We start from the raw sequence: 16,399 nt of genomic DNA, 5'->3' as shown, positions 1-16,399 counted from the left end.
GTTTACGTGAAAACCCCTCCCCCCCCCCCCCCCCCCCCCCTCTCCCCTCTCTCTCCCCCTTTACACTTTGATGTGTAGACTTCAGGCTGGAGTCAATTCAGCTTCATTCAACCACTTTAAACAGAGTTGGAATTCAAATAGAACGAACCTTAACCCTGGTAGATAGTTACATACCTGCATACCATGTATTAGTGATTATATCAAGCTATATCCATTCAACATACAAATGTAACTTGGACGCCATGTTGACGGTACTATCTCTCAGCCTCAGCAGTACTCACCATGTTGACGGTACTATCTCTCAGCCTCAGCAGTACTCACCATGTTGACGGTACTATCTCTCAGCCTCAGCAGTACTCACCATGTTGACGGTACTATCTCTCAGCCTCAGCAGTACTCACCATGTTGACGGTACTATCTCTCAGCCTCAGCAGTACTCACCATGTTGACGGTACTATCTCTCAGCCTCAGCAGTACTCACCATGTTGACGGTACTATCTCTCAGCCTCAGCAGTACTCACCATGTTGACGGTACTATCTCTCAGCCTCAGCAGTACTCACCATGTTGACGGTACTATCTCTCAGCCTCAGCAGTACTCACCATGTTGACGGTACTATCTCTCAGCCTCAGCAGTACTCACCATGTTGACGGTACTATCTCTCAGCCTCAGCAGTACTCACCATGTTGACGGTACTATCTCTCAGCCTCAGCAGTACTCACCATGTTGACGGTACTATCTCTCAGCCTCAGCAGTACTCACCATGTTGACGGTACTATCTCTCAGCCTCAGCAGTACTCACCGTTACATGGAAGGGGCTCTTGGGGATGTGTTGTCCTCCGAACCGGATGGTGATGACGTATTTCCCAGGTTCCGGAGCCGTGTAGTAGATGTCGTAGGTTCCGTCACGATTCTCCTGAACGTCCATGTCTAGCTCCACCCCCGCTGGGGTCGTCACCGAACAGGTCACCTTGCCCTTCCCTGCAGCCTTTGCGTCAACGGAGACGATAGTCTCTTCGTGCGCCTGCATCTTGGTCAGACCCGACGCCAGGGCACGGCCTCCGATAGACACTGGGAAATAAAGTGAGAGAAAGGATCACACTACTGAAAAACATCTCAAATGTGGCTTTGTCGTCTAGTGAAGAGAGGACAAGACGTACCAGTAAGCAGACACTTGCTGGCGTCTCCAGTGGGCAGAGCTGAGATGCGGTAGGGGGAGTAGGGGATCTCATCTCCTCCATACTTGATGGTGATGGTGTAGGGGCCGGTGGAGTCTGGTACGTAGGACACTGTGTATGTCCCATCTCTGTTGTCATGGATAGTGGCCTTCTTTGGCTTGCCCTCGGGATCCTACGCAGGTCAGATGATGTCATATTAGTATTTTTATTCAGCAGAACCTTTCATATAACCAAAAGGGAATTACAGAACTGTCATCACTGACATTGACACATATATTCAGGATTATGTGGCCCATGAGGAAATTAAACCCATAACCCTGGTGGTGCCATTGTCTGACCTACTGAGCCATTAGAAACTGTTCTACACTCTTAGAAAAAATGGTTCCAAAAGGGTTATTTGGTTCCAGGTAGAACCTTTTTTTGTTCCAGGTAGAACTTGTTTGGGTTTCATGTAGAACCCTCTGTGGAAAGGGTTCTACATGAAACACAAAAGGGTTCTACCTGGAACCAAAGGCTTCTCCTATGGGGAAAGCTAAAGAACCCTTTTAGGTTCTAGAAGATAGTGTATTTCCTGTGTGTGGAGGAAGTTGATGTATTCACCAGTATCTGTACAGTGAGCAGTCCCTCTCCTGCGTCGCGGGCATCGATGGTGAACTCCACTGGTAGGCTGGCGGCCACACCTGATTTATCCAGACCTGGACCACTGGCACGCACCTTACTGGCATCATGACCAGGCTGGGACCTCACCTTGAATGGACTGTGGATGGAGGGAGAGAGAGAGAGACAGAGAGAGAGAGAGAGAGAGAGAGAGAGAGAGAGAGAGAGAGAGAGAGTGAGAGAGAGAGAGAGAGAGAGAGCGAGAGAGAGAGAGAGAGAGAGAGAGAGCGAGCGAGAGTGAGAGAGAGAGAGAGAGATAGTGAGAGAGCTCAAGAAAGATAGAGTGAGAGAATGAGAGAGAAAGAGAGTGAGTGAGAGAGAATAACAGAGAGAGAGATAGTGTGAGAGAGAGAGAGATAGTGAGAGAGAATAACAGAGAGAGAGAGATAGTGTGAGAGGGAGAGAGAGAGAGAGTGAGAGAGAATAACAGAGAGAGAGAGAGAGATAGTGTGAGAGGGAGAGAGAGAGAGGGAGAGATAGTGAGAGAGAATAAAAGAGAGAGTTAAGTTGTTACATACATTGTTACAACCCTGTATATACACACACATAATATGACATTTGTAATGTCTTTATTATTTGGAAACTTTTGTATGTAACTTCTGTACTGTTCATTTTTATTGTTTATTTCCCTTTTGTATATTATCTACCTCACTTGCTTTGGCAATGTTAACATATGTTATCCCAATTGCAATAAAGCCCTTCAATTGAATCGAATTGAAATTAATTGAGAGAAATAAGAGAGAAGAAAGCAAAACAATACACTATTATGTCATGATCCTAATGAAAATGTATGCCATTTCTAGACAGAAAATCAATATGTGTATTACAGGGTTTTAAAGGGTTTCTAGTGGCCAGCCTGTCTCACCTGCGAGGGACTTCCTGATCTCCGTATTTGACAGACACAGTGTAAGGGCCGTCCTGAGCTGGGGTGTAGTTGACCGTATGTGTACCATCACCGTTGTTCTTCACAGCAACAGGCTCAGCAGAACCTATGGACAACAAATTACATTCAAATAAGTGTGTGTGTGTGTGTGTGTGCAAATATGTAAGTGTGTGTATATGTGTGTGTGTGTGTGTGTGTGTGTATGCAAATATGTAAGTGTGTGTGTGTGTGTATGCAAATGTGTAAGTGTGTGTGTGTGTGTGTGTGTGTGTATGCAAATATGTAAGTGTGTGTGTGTGTGTGTGTGTATGTGTGTGTGTGCAAATATGTAAGTGTGTGTGTGTGTGTGTGTGTGTGTGTATGCAAATATGTAAGTGTGTGTGTGTGTGTGTGTGTGTGTGTGTGTGTGTGTGTGTGTGTGTGTGTGTGTGTGTGTGTGTGTGTATGCAAATATGTAAGTGTGTGTGTGTGTGTGTGTGTGTGTGTGTGTGTGTGTGTGTGTGTGTGTGTGTGTGTGTGTGTGTATGCAAATTTGTAAGTGTGTGTGTGTGTGTGTGTGTGTGTGTGTGTGTGTATGCAAATATGTAAGTGTGTGTGTGTGTGTGTATGTGTGTGTGTGCAAATATGTAAGTGTGTGTGTGTGTGTGTGTGTGTATGCAAATATGTAAGTGTGTGTGTGTGTGTGTGTGTGTGTGTGTGTGTGTGTGTGTGTGTGTGTGTGTGTGTGTGTGTGTGTGTGTGTGTGTGTGTGTGTGTGTGTGTGTGTGCAAATATGTGTGTGTGTGTGTGAGCTTGTATGAGTGTGTGTGTGTGTGTTTCTCTCCTCTCACCTGATGGTCCTGTTAGCTGTACTTCCACCTTTGCCTTTCCAGCCTGGGTAGCGTCCACTGTAAAGGCCTGAGGTACGTGGGCTCTGACTCCATCCCCCAGCCCTGGACCGGAACACTTCACCTTACTAGGGTCCACCACATCCTTCACTGGCACCCGGAACGGACTGCCTGCAGGCACACAGACGGATGGTCAGTGGTTACAGTGGCAGGACAGATGTACCATTATGATTCTGCTTCCGGGTCGCCAACTCAATCCCCAAACAGAATGTTTCCCAATCAGACCTGGGATTCAAACCGGTGACCCTCTGATTGCTGGCCCACCTCTGTAACATCTAGGCTGTGTGTGTGTATGACACATTACCTGGAATGGGGTGTCCTCCGAAGTTGATGTTGACGTCGTACTCTCCAGGTGTGAAGGGAACGTACTCTACGCTGCAGCTGCCATCTTTGTTGTCTTTACAGGTCATCTTAGCCTCGGAGGCTCCCTCTATGGTCAGGCCCAGGCCTCCAGTACCAGCACCCCTAGAGAACACACACATCACCCACTTTAACAGACGTTTGACATCTGTTTACACCGCTTTCCAAGGAGAGGTGCTGTTATAAAGGCTTTCTTACTATTGGAGGAGTTCTTTAAGCAATACGGCCCGAGGAGGTGTGGTATATGACCAATATACCATGGCTAAGGTGGTATATTGTCCATATACCACGAACCACCGAGGTGCCTTATTGAGATTATAAACTGGTTACCGATGTAATTAGAGTAGTAAAAATACATGTTTTGTCATATCCGTGGTATAAGATATGATATACCACGGCTGTCAGCCAATCAGGATTCAGGGTTCGACGAACAAACAACAAGTTTAACACCATTTAAGTGTTTTTCTATTGGGCTGCGGTCCCATTGGGTCGTATAATACCTGGTCTCGACGGTGAAGCAGTTGGCTTTGTTGATAAGTCCTCCCTCCAGGCCTGGCCCGTAGGCCCTGACCCGGGTGGGGTCACAGCCCTCCACCACAGACACCCTGAACGGACTCTTAGGGACCGCCACGTCATCGTACAACACCTCCAGCAGGTGCATACCTGGAACAGACCACAGAGAGGATTTCAGTATCTCTCATTGTCTGCTCTTTAGTATAGACAGATACACAGGATTTTGTATAATGGCCACGCAAGGCAATGAAGTTATATCTATCTAAGATGTTTTTCAGCACCTTTCTTGATATGTGTGAACCTTCCTTCCTAACATTCGTTCAGATGATGAATGAGACTTGGGGGTACGGTAACAGGATAATCATCTTGACTACACAACAAGAACACTTCTGTTGATCATTTGTTATACCGTCACACCATTTACTTTACAGGACTCTCTCAGTGTATCTCTGATTAACCTGAGGCCAGTGCTGTAATTGACAGGGTCAGAGTCAGAGAACTTTGTATGCTATCTCTCTCTTTCTGCTCTCTCTCTCTCTCTGCTATCTTGCTCTCTCTCTGGTCTCTCTCTCTCTGCTCTCTTTCGCTCTCTGCTCTCTCTCTTTCTGCTCTCTCTCTCTGCACTCGCTCTCTTTCTGCTCTCTGCTCTCTCTCTGCTCTCTCTTTCTGCTCTCTGCTCTCTCTCTGCTCTCTCTCTCTGCTCTCTCTTTCTGCTCTCTGCTCTCTCTCTGCTCTCTCTCTCTGCTCTCTCTTTCTGCTCTCTGCTCTCTCTCTGCTCTCTCTCTCTGCTCTCTCTCTCTGCTCTCTCTTTCTGCTCTCTGCTCTCTCTCTGCTCTCTCTCTCTACTCTCTCTCCCTGTGCCTCTCTCTTTCTCTACTCTCTCTCCCTGTGCCTCTCTCTTTCTCTACTCTCTCTCCCTGTGCCTCTCTCTTTCTCTACTCTCTCTCCCTGTGCCTCTCTCTTTCTCTACTCTCTCTCCCTGTGCCTCTCTCTTTCTCTACTCTCTCTCCCTGTGCCTCTCTCTTTCTCTACTCTCTCTCCCTGTGCCTCTCTCTTTCTCTACTCTCTCTCCCTGTGCCTCTCTCTTTCTCTACTCTCTCTCCCTGTGCCTCTCTCTTTCTCCCCTTCACTTAGACACTTCTCCTCTGCCTCATTCAGTATTTGTACCCTGTTCTCTCTCTATCTAGTCTCAAATGGATCCTCCAACACCTGTTGGGTTTGTCAACTAAAACCCTCTATTCCATCTTCAGCTACTTCCTCTAAGGTTTGTATAGCTACATTTCCCCTACTGGAGTGAAATGAGTTGGAATCCTTTCTCTCTCTGTTCTAGAATCCATTCACTAACATTATCAACAATGTTGAAATTACTGGAATAAAATAACAACAAGGAGGCTAACAGTTCAGGTCTTCCTCTTTTTCTTACCGTCCTCGAAGGCGGTATACTCCACTCTGTAGGTTCCGTCTCCCTTGTCTGTGATGTAGGCGTCTGTGTTGGCGCCTGAAGGGTTGATGATGCGTGCTTTCACGTGGTCACCGCCAATCTTGGTCGTTTTACGGGCGTCCACGATGAAGTGGGTGGTGACCTCCTTGAGGACTCCTATAAACATGGGTGACCGTAGGGAGAATGGTTAGCTACTGTAATTGTTAGCATGTAGTAGCCTTTGCAAGTGAATTATAGTAGCCTTAGCTATAATGGTCTTGGCAATAGTAGCCTTTACCAGTAAGCTATAGTAACCTTAGCCTTTAGCTATAGTAACCTTAGCCTTTAGCTATAGTAACCTTAGCCTTAAGCTATAGTAACCTTATCCTTTAGCTATAGTAACCTTAGCCTTAAGCTATAGTAACCTTAGCCTTAAGCTATAGTGACCTTATCCTTTAGCTATAGTAACCTTAGCCTTAAGCTATAGTAACCTTATCCTTTAGCTATAGTAACCTTAGCCTTAAGCTATAGTAACCTTAGCCTTAAGCTATAGTGACCTTATCCTTTAGCTATAGTAACCTTAGCCTTTAGCTAAAGTAACCTTAGCCTTAAGCTATAGTAACCTTAGCCTTAAGCTATAGTAACCTTAACCTTTAGCTATAGTAACCTTAGCCTTTAGCTATAGTAACCTTGGACTTTAGCAATAGTAACCTTAGCCTTTAGCTATAGTAACCTTAGCCTTAAGCTATAGTAACCTTGGCCTTTAGCTATAGTAACCTTAGCCTTAAGCTATAGAAACCTTGGCCTTTAGCTATAGTAACCTTAGCCTCTACCTATAGTAACCTTAGCCTTTAGCTATAGTAACCTTGGCCTTTAGCTATAGTAACCTTAGCCTTTAGCTATACTAACCTTAGCCTTTAGCTATACTAACCTTAGCCTTTAGCTATACTAACCAGCTGTTTAGCTGGTTAAACGAAGGTTAGTCATGTGTTGGCAAAAATGTATGTCCAAGTTGAGAAACCTTACCAGTAACACTGCCACACTGGTAGCCTATTGACTGGTAGTCTATTGACTGGTAGCCTATTGACTGGTAGCCCATTGACTGGTAGCCTATTGACTGGTAGTCTATTGAGTGGTAGTCTATTGAGTGGCAGCCTATTGACTGGTAGCCCATTGACTGGTAGCCTATTGACTGGTAGCCTATTGACTGGTAGCCCATTGACTGGTAGCCTATTGACTGGTAGTCTATGTAGCCTATTGACTGGTAGCCTATTGACTGGTAGTCCATTGACTGGTAGCCTATTGACTGGTAGTCCATTGACTGGTAGTCTATTGACTGGTAGTCTATGTAGCCTATTGACTGGTAGCCTATCCACTGGTAGTCTATTGACTGGTAGCCTATTGACTGGTAGCCTATCCACTGGTAGTCTATTGACTGGTAGCCTATTGACTGGTAGCCTATTGAGTGGTAGTCTGTTGAGTGGTAGTCTATTGAGTGGTAGCCTATTGACTGGTAGTCTATTGAGTGGTAGCCTATTGAGTGGTAGCCTATTGAGTGGTAGTCTATTGAGTGGTAGCCTATTGAGTGGTAGCCTATTGAGTGGTAGTCTGTTGAGTGGTAGTCTATTGAGTGGTAGCCTATTGAGTGGTAGCCTATTGAGTGGTAGTCTATTGACTGGTAGCCTATTGACTGGTAGCCTATTGAGTGGTAGTCTATTGAGTGGTAGCCTATTGAGTGGTAGCCTATTGAGTGGTAGTCTGTTGAGTGGTAGTCTATTGAGTGGTAGCCTATTGACTGGTAGTCTATTGAGTGGTAGCCTATTGAGTGGTAGCCTATTGAGTGGTAGTCTATTGAGTGGTAGCCTATTGAGTGGTAGCCTATTGAGTGGTAGTCTGTTGAGTGGTGGTCTATTGAGTGGTAGCCTATTGACTGGTAGTCTATTGAGTGGTAGCCTATTGAGTGGTAGCCTATTGACTGGTGGTCTATTGAGTGGTAGCCTATTGAGTGGTAGCCTATTGAGTGGTAGTCTGTTGAGTGGTAGCCTATTGAGTGGTAGCCTATTGACTGGTAGTCCATTGAGTGGTAGTCTATTGAGTGGTAGCCTATTGAGTGGTAGCCTATTGAGTGGTAGTCTGTTGAGTGGTAGCCTATTGAGTGGTAGCCTATTGACTGGTAGCCTATTGAGTGGTAGTCTGTTGAGTGGTAGTCTATTGAGTGGTAGTCTATTGAGTGGTAGCCTATTGACTGGTAGCCTATTGAGTGGTAGCCTATTGACTGGTAGTCCATTGAGTGGTAGCCTATTGAGTGGTAGCCCATTCAAAGCCCATGCCAGATACTCCAGTGAGTGTAATTGAGTTGAGAAATAAAGCTGACATCATTAGAAGATGTGTTTATTCTGTTGTTGCTAGCGATATTCATAAAATAAAATAAATGCTTTATATATTTCCCGGGGACCCCCGGTTAAATACCCCTGGTATAGTAGTCTTTATCTATAGTAGCATTATGCTTTAGCTATAGCTATAGTAGTCTTTATCTATAGTAGCATTAAGCTTTAGCTATAGCTATAGTAGTCTTTATCTATAGTAGCATTATGCTATAGCTATAGTAGTCTTTATCTATAGTAGCATTATGCTATAGCTATAGCTATAGTAGTCTTTATCTATAGTAGCATTATGCTATAGCTATAGTAGTCTTTATCTGTAGTAGCATTAAGCTTTAGCTATAGCTATAGTAGTCTTTATCTATAGTAGCATTATGCTATAGCTATAGTAGTCTTTATCTATAGTAGCATTATGCTATAGCTATAGTAGTCTTTATCTATAGTAGCATTATGCTATAGCTATAGCTATAGTAGTCTTTATCTATAGTAGCATTATGCTTTAGCTATAGCTATAGCTATAGTAGTCTTTATCTATAGTAGCATTATGCTATAGCTATAGTAGTCTTTATCTATAGTAGCATTATGCTATAGCTATAGCAGTCTTTATCTATAGTAGCATTATGCTATAGCTATAGTAGTCTTTATCTATAGTAGCATTATGCTATAGCTATAGTAGTCTTTATCTATAGTAGCATTATGCTATAGCTATAGTAGTCTTTATCTATAGTAGCATTATGCTATAGCTATAGTAGTCTTTATCTATAGTAGCATTATGCTATAGCTATAGTAGTCTTTATCTATAGTAGCATTATGCTATAGCAGTCTTTATCTATAGTAGCATTATGCTATAGCTATAGTAGTCTTTATCTATAGTAGCATTATGCTATAGCTATAGTAGTCTTTATCTATAGTAGCATTATGCTATAGCTATAGTAGTCTTTATCTATAGTAGCATTATGCTATAGCTATAGTAGTCTTTATCTATAGTAGCATTATGCTATAGCTATAGTAGTCTTTATCTATAGTAGCATTATGCTATAGCTATAGTAGTCTTTATCTATAGTAGCATTAAGCTTTAGCTATAGCTATAGTAGTCTTTATCTATAGTAGCATTATGCTTTAGCTATAGCTATAGTAGTCTTTATCTATAGTAGCATTAAGCTTTAGCTATAGTAGTCTTTATCTATAGTAGCATTATGCTTTAGCTATAGCTATAGTAGTCTTTATCTATAGTAGCATTATGCTTTAGCTATAGCTATAGTAGTCTTTATCTATAGTAGTATTATGCTTTAGCTATAGCTATAGTAGTCTTTGATATAGACTACTGTAATATGCATCAACAGAAGAACCACTCCATCCTACTCCCTCCTCCTTACCTCTGGGCTCCACCCCTGGTCCATAGACCTGCACACCACTGGTGTCCACAGCCGGCTCCACCTGGATGACCGCGGGGAACTTGGGTACAACATGACCCCCGTACTTGATGGTAATGGTGTGTGTGCCGTGGAAGGGTGGGATGTAGGTGACAGAGAAGGTCCCATCTGCAGTCTTCTGGATGTGGACCTCGGCCTGAGCCCCAGACTCAGAGACGATCTCAATGGTGAGTTCAGCCTCTCCAGCACTGGTGCAGTCCACTGTGAAGTAGGCTGGTTCCCCTGCCTTGGCCTTCTCCAGGCCTGGCCCACTGGCTGTTACCTGTAGGGTTAGGTTTGGTTTAGGTTTAGGTTTTAGGTTCAGGCTTAGGTTTATGTCCGGGTTTAGGTTCAGGTTTAGGTTTAAGTTAAGGTTTATTTGAACATCTTTGTACTTACTCAGAAACACACATACTATGTCAACTTTGATGTCCTACAATACTTTAAGATATAAAGCATATAATGATCCTAAATACACGGGACAGTGTATCTGTAAATCATACACAACAAACAGACCTATCAATAAATCAACAACTAGGCATAAAGGAGGTGTACCTTGCTGGGGTCGAGACATGGCTTCACAGCTGCCTTGAAGGGAGACCCAGGGATGTGCTGCTCTCCAAACAGGATGTTGATGGCGTACTCTCCAGCCTCAGTGGGCAAGTAGAAAACTGAGCAGGTTCCGTCTCCGTTGTCCTGGCACTCAATCTTAGCCTCGCATGGCCCCTCCACCGTCAGGCCCAGCCCACCGGCGCCCGCTCCTTTGGTGTCGATGGCGAATGGAGCTGGTTTACCCACAATGCCTCCCTTCAGGCCTGGGCCATAAGCGCGCACCTGAGGGAGAGAGGAATGTCAGAACCGCTGGACTGCTACGCTTCAGTACAGCCGTCTGGTTACTGACGTTAGCATGTAGGCTCACGTACTGCTTATGACTGTGTTATGAACGGGTTATGAAGTTCTTATGTAGGCATCCTTCAAATGAAGTGTAACCCACTTAAGCAAAAAGTGATAGTGATGATTGAATTTTTTAAAACATTTTTACCTTTGAAGGGTCGGCAGGCATCACTCCCTCCACTGCAAAGGGGGATCCAGGGACAGGGTTCCCATCGTAGCTGACGTCCACCTTGTAAGGCCCCTCCTCTGGGGGGATATACTTCACAGAGTGGGCGCCATTGGCCGCGTCTGACTCCAGCTTGCAGGGGATTGGTCGGCCGGAGGGTGAGGTCATCTTGACGGCTACCTCGCCCTGCCCACCAGCTCCCTTGGTGTTGATGGAGAACTCCTGGTCCTTGCCCACCTCTACTTCTATAAGACAACCACCACACGGACACATTTAAATCAACCTCCAACCATAAAACACAGTTTACAGCTGTCCAGTCTCAGACAAGGCAATCAAAAATGTACTCCTCTGTACATGTCACAGCACAATTTTGATTCAATATTTACAATTGACTCCTCCAGGCAGTCATTGATGAGAAGAGAAACAAAGCAGAGCTGAATACAGGAAGTGGGCCCCTTCAACCAAAGCAGAGCTGAATACAGGAAGTGGGCCCCTTCAACCAAAGCAGAGCTGAATACAAGAAGTGGGGCCCTTCAACCAAAGCAGAGCTGAATACAGGAAGTGGGCCCCTTCAACCAAAGCAGAGCTGAATACAGGAAGTGGGCCCCTTCAACCAAAGCAGAGCTGAATACAAGAAGTGGGCCCCTTCCACCTTACTTTATATTGTGTACAAAGTTGAGAACTTACTGGTGTCGAGTCCTGTCACCTTGACCTTTCCCAGATCTATAGGAGGAGCCACAGTAATATTGAAGGGGCTCTTGGGAATGGGGTCTCCTCCGTGGGTGACAGAGATGGTCATCTGGCCCTGTTGAACGGCGGTGTACTTGACGGTGTAGGAGTAGTCATGGTTGTCGATGATCTCAAAGTCCCTCACAGCTTCCCCCTTCAGGCCTGCTGCTGTGAACTGGACCTCAGGCTTGGCCTTGCCTGCTCCCTTGGTAAAGATGGTGAAGTGGGTCGGAGTACCCACCTCCACGCCTGTCTTGTTGAGTCCTGGGCCCTCAGCCCTCACTTTACCAGCATCATGGGAAGGATCAACCTTAATTCTGAATGGACTGATGGGGATTTCCTGGAAAACAAATACGGGAATAGTTTTGTTGCTGTACACTTTTTTTTAACAAAAACTCGAACACCGATCTAACTTCCTGTGCCATTATTATAGCTGTGATGCTAAGCCACATAGTAACAGTAGCCCTTCGACTGAAGGATTCTGGGTAATGTAGTTTTACCTGCTCAGCGAACAGCACCATGATGGTGTATTTCCCTGCGCCGGGCGGAGTGTACTTGACAGTGAAGGTGTCATTGTCGTTCTTGATGATGTCAAAGTCGATGTCAGCCTCGGCTGGGCCCACCACTCCTGGAGCACACTTGATCCCAATGCTAATGTCTCCTGTGGGAGGTCAATGGATCAACTTTCATTTCATATCTATATATGAAGAAATCTCACAATACTGTAGCCGTAGCAGCCATACATTTCTGATCTTCTACAGCTGCAGGCACTAAAGTTAGGTTGGTATTAGCAAGAACAAGTGCAAGACAATGGTCAACTGCCTTCTCTATGGAAGAAATGGTTTTAATTGGGTTCTAACAGGGTGAAAAGGTTCTACCTGGAAACCCTACAGGGTTCTTCTACAGGAACAAGCTGAAGAACCTTTTGAGTAGTATTTCCTATTCAGACACACGTACCTTGTCCAGCCTCGGCACAGTCCACAGTGAAGTAGGTGGGCTCGTTTGCCTTGAGTCCTGTCTTCTCCACTCCTGGACCATACACCTTGACCTTGGCTGGGTGGCAGCCCTCTCCAACAATCACCTATACACACAGACACAGTACTTGACACACAGCACTATGGTTGCTGCCTAAAGTAGTCTTATCCGTTTCTAGTGGAGTGGCTGAGCTTACGTAACTGCCTCGTCTGTCTGAGACCTGAAGACTCCCTGTCCCTGACCTAATGCCTTTTAACTCAGCAGGCTAATGAAGTCTGGCAATGCACAGGAGATCTGGGTTCCAACCCCAGTGGGTCGGTCCTACTCACCCTGAAGGGACTGTTGGGCACGTTGACGTCTCCCCAGGTGATGATGATGGTGTGTTTGATGGGCTTGGTGGGGACGTACACACACAGGAAGGTGCCGTCTCCCTTGTCAGTGATCTTAATGTCGATGGTGACACCTTCTGTATCCTGGGCATAGATCTTGAGGTGGCCGTTGCCAGCCTCGCGGGCATCGATGGTGAACTCTGCCGGTTTGTTTACAATGACCCCAGTGGGCGCCAGACCTGGACCGAAAGCTTTCACCTGCAGAGGAGACATATTTTATTATGTATTTATATGTATGTGTTTGTTAGTTTGTTTGTTTATGTGTTTGTTTATTTGTTTGTTTATGTGTTTGTTTATTTGTTTGTTTATGTGTTTGTTTATTTGTTTGTTTATGTGTTTGTTTATGTGTTTGTTTATGTGTTTGTTTATGTGTTTGTTTATGTGTTTGTTTATGTGTTTGTTTATTTGTTTGTTTATGTGTTCGTTTATTTGTTTGTTTATGTGTTCGTTTATTTGTTTGTTTATGTGTTTGTTTATTTGTTTGTTTATGTGTTTGTTTATGTGTTTGTTTATGTGTTCGTTTATTTGTTTGTTTATGTGTTTGTTTATTTGTTTGCTTGTGTGTTTGTGTTTTTGTGTGTGTTTATGTGTACATCAGTGTGTTTTCGTGTTTTATAAACACTACTACTACTGTTAGGGCAGAGCTAGCTGGAGTGGTGGGTGGAGCTAACCTTTTCAGGGAAGCAGTCATTGGCTGCAGGCAGGATGTGGGCCATGAAGGGGCTGTCCTTGATGTCTTCGTCATCACAGATGACATGGACGGCGTAGTCACCTGGCTCAGTGGGCCAATAGCGGACATCGCAGGAGCCGTCACCCTTATCGTCACATTCTATCTTAGCCTGGGACGGACCCTCGATGGAGAAACCTAGAGAGAGGAGGGAGTATGAATAACTTTAGACTTTAGTCTCCTAATCAGTCAAGAGGCACCCAGTTAATGTCCCCTTGCTCACCTGTAAGAATACCAACTGAACTGGTGTCTTCAGAGAAGAAGCAGTGTATCTAATCCATTACTCTACTGGTTCAACTACATTACCCACAATGCCCCGGGGCCCTCATGTCCTGACTTACCCAGAGTTCCTACTTCGGTGCCGATGGCCTCGACCACGAAGTCAGCTGACTTGCCCACCTGGCCGGTCAGCAGCCCGGGGCCCCAAGCTCTCACCTTCTGAGGGCCAACCTCCTCACTCACCTCCACCTCGAAGGGACTGAGGGAGACACAGACACAACTTTTATTCAAGATAAAAACCGTAGTATACACTTACATTAAGCAAATAGTCTTACCCTGATTCCAGATCAGTGCTAAGGTAAGTAAAAACTACCACAAATCCTAAGTAGTCTTCTATGAATTTGTCTGTGTTAAACTGAGTCAGGGTCTGTGTTAAACTGAGTCAGGGTCTGTGTTAAACTGAGTCAGGGGCTGTGTTAAACTGAGTTAGGGGCTGGTTGGTGGATAGTATAATGCTCACCTGCGTGGGATGAGTTGTCCTCCCCAGGTGATGTTAACTGTGTATTTACCAGTCTGGACAGGGAGATATTCACACTCATAGACACCATCACCAATATCCTTAACTTTCACTGGTGTCTCTGCTCCACCTGAGAGGAGAAGCACAGTATGATTAATAACAGGACCTTGTTGTAGTCTCTGATACAGCCTCTGATGCACATCACAAATCCATGACCTAATAAACTATAGAGGGAACAAACAAAGAGGAAGTCAAGGTATTACATTGAAAGATTAAAGAGAAGATCAGCAAGTTGTATGAAGAGAGAGTTCCCAGAGAGAGAGATGATTGAGGATAATAAAATAGTAAAGGAGAAAGGAGGAGAGAGAGAAAGAAGGAGAGAGAGAAGAGAGAAAGGAGGAGAGATAGGAGGAGAGAGAGAAAGAAGGAGAGGGAGAAGAGAGAAAGGAGAAGAGAGAGGGGAGGAGAGAGGGAAGGAGAGAGAGAAGAGAGAAAGGGGGAGAGAGAAAGGAGGAGAGAGGGAAGGAGAGAGAGAAGAGAGAAAGGAGGAGAGAGAGGGGAGGAGAGAGGGGAGGAGAGAGAGAAGAGGGAAATGAGGAGAGAGAGAGGAGAGTGCTGACTCACTTGGTCCAGTCACGGAGACTTTGAGCTCTCCGCTGCCGGCTCCCTTGGTGAAGACCTTGAAGTCTGCCACCTCCTTCACCCTCACCCCCTTAGGCTGGAGGCCTCGGCCCGTGGCACGACACGCGTTGGCATTGATGGCTGGAGAGGGAGAGAGAGGCATGGTTAAGGACAGTGGAACATAGACTGGCCTAACAGTGTGGGACCTATTGATAGATTTGTACATTGTACATTGTTACAACACTGTATATATACATAATATGACATTTGTAAACTTCTGAACTTCTGTATGTGTAATGTTTACTGTTAATTTTTATTGTTTATTTCACTTTTGTATATTATCTACCTCACTTGCTTTGGCAATGTTAACACATGTTTCCCATGCCAATAAAGCCCCTTGAATTGAATTGAATAGACAGATAGATAGACAGATAGATATATAGATAGATTGACAGATAGATACATAGATAGATAGATAGATAGATAGATAGATAGATAGATAGATAGATAGATAGATAGATAGATAGATAGATAGATAGATAGATAGATAGATAGATAGATAGATAGATAGATAGATAGATAGATAGATAGATAGATAGATAGATAGATAGATAGATAGATAGATAGATAGATAGATAGATAGATAGATAGATAGATAGATAGATAGACAGACATTCCCATACGGTATAACGCCATATGCAAACAAGATGCTGCAAAGAATGCCTTCTTGAAGGACACAGAACATCATCAGTCAATCAATTCCCATAGGATGCCAGCTATGAACACAATGCAGCATAGGAGGAACAGCACAGTGCTGAATGTAGGAGAGTCACGCCGTATAATACACACTCATGTAATGGTCGCAGCATAAAAACATGAATGGCGATTCCAGGCATCAACTGACAAAATGACATTTCACGGAAGCGCTGATTGCGGGCTTGGCTACGCTCATTAGTTTGAAGCAATCAAACCTATGAATGCTAACCCAAGATCAAGGAATCACAGCAAGCGATAAACATTTGACACTGCATTTCCGTAATGCAATCTGTGAAGCACTGTCTCACAAAGACTGAAATAACTTTGCTGGATAGTTTCTGACTACAATGTTCACTTTGCTACAAAATTGGGCTAGAAATATCAGTCTCCAACATCAAGCTGCCACAGGCGAGGCGGCAGGCGCCCAAGCAAGGCACTCAGATGGTATAGCATTGCCCCCGTCACAGGAAGCAAACAGGGCACCTGCAAGGCATAGGGCAAATGGCATAGTATAGTGCACAGGGACGGTGGGGCACGGCTAGCATATCAGCGGGCAGAACGGGCGCAGGCGTCCACCTGGAGGGCCCATACTAACTTGGTCGACCCTTTTTGCCTTTGGGGGTAGGGACACCCCCTTTCTTGCCCGCTGGCTCCTTCCCCCCCCCGGGAGAGGTGAAGGAAGACTGGGGGATAATCTGGACTGGAGGAGGACCCAC

At 44.9% G+C, this 16,399-nt stretch overlaps 1 pseudogene across 1 annotated transcript in view; it reads right to left on the bottom strand.

Moving 5' to 3' along the window:
• LOC109867052 (filamin-C-like) overlaps nucleotides 1-16,399 on the bottom strand; it is a 49,462-nt pseudogene that overhangs the window by 17,375 nt on the left and 15,688 nt on the right. Inside the window, exons 8-26 of the transcript XR_004204816.1 lie at nucleotides 14,931-15,068; nucleotides 14,310-14,436; nucleotides 13,912-14,048; nucleotides 13,515-13,708; nucleotides 12,784-13,041; nucleotides 12,437-12,560; nucleotides 11,980-12,140; nucleotides 11,438-11,819; nucleotides 10,733-10,995; nucleotides 10,246-10,524; nucleotides 9,655-9,973; nucleotides 5,901-6,074; nucleotides 4,465-4,627; nucleotides 3,909-4,069; nucleotides 3,548-3,715; nucleotides 2,700-2,823; nucleotides 1,778-1,934; nucleotides 1,160-1,349; nucleotides 802-1,070 (exon numbers count right to left, since the gene is read on the bottom strand). The product of XR_004204816.1 is annotated as a filamin-C-like (transcript). The remainder of the gene's footprint in view (nucleotides 1-801; nucleotides 1,071-1,159; nucleotides 1,350-1,777; nucleotides 1,935-2,699; nucleotides 2,824-3,547; nucleotides 3,716-3,908; nucleotides 4,070-4,464; nucleotides 4,628-5,900; nucleotides 6,075-9,654; nucleotides 9,974-10,245; nucleotides 10,525-10,732; nucleotides 10,996-11,437; nucleotides 11,820-11,979; nucleotides 12,141-12,436; nucleotides 12,561-12,783; nucleotides 13,042-13,514; nucleotides 13,709-13,911; nucleotides 14,049-14,309; nucleotides 14,437-14,930; nucleotides 15,069-16,399) is intronic.

The sequence above is a fragment of the Oncorhynchus kisutch genome, linkage group LG22 (assembly GCF_002021735.2).
Source record: "Oncorhynchus kisutch isolate 150728-3 linkage group LG22, Okis_V2, whole genome shotgun sequence".
In the NCBI taxonomy this organism is placed as follows: domain Eukaryota; kingdom Metazoa; phylum Chordata; class Actinopteri; order Salmoniformes; family Salmonidae; genus Oncorhynchus; species Oncorhynchus kisutch.
This window is presented reverse-complemented; position numbering and strand designations above follow the sequence as displayed.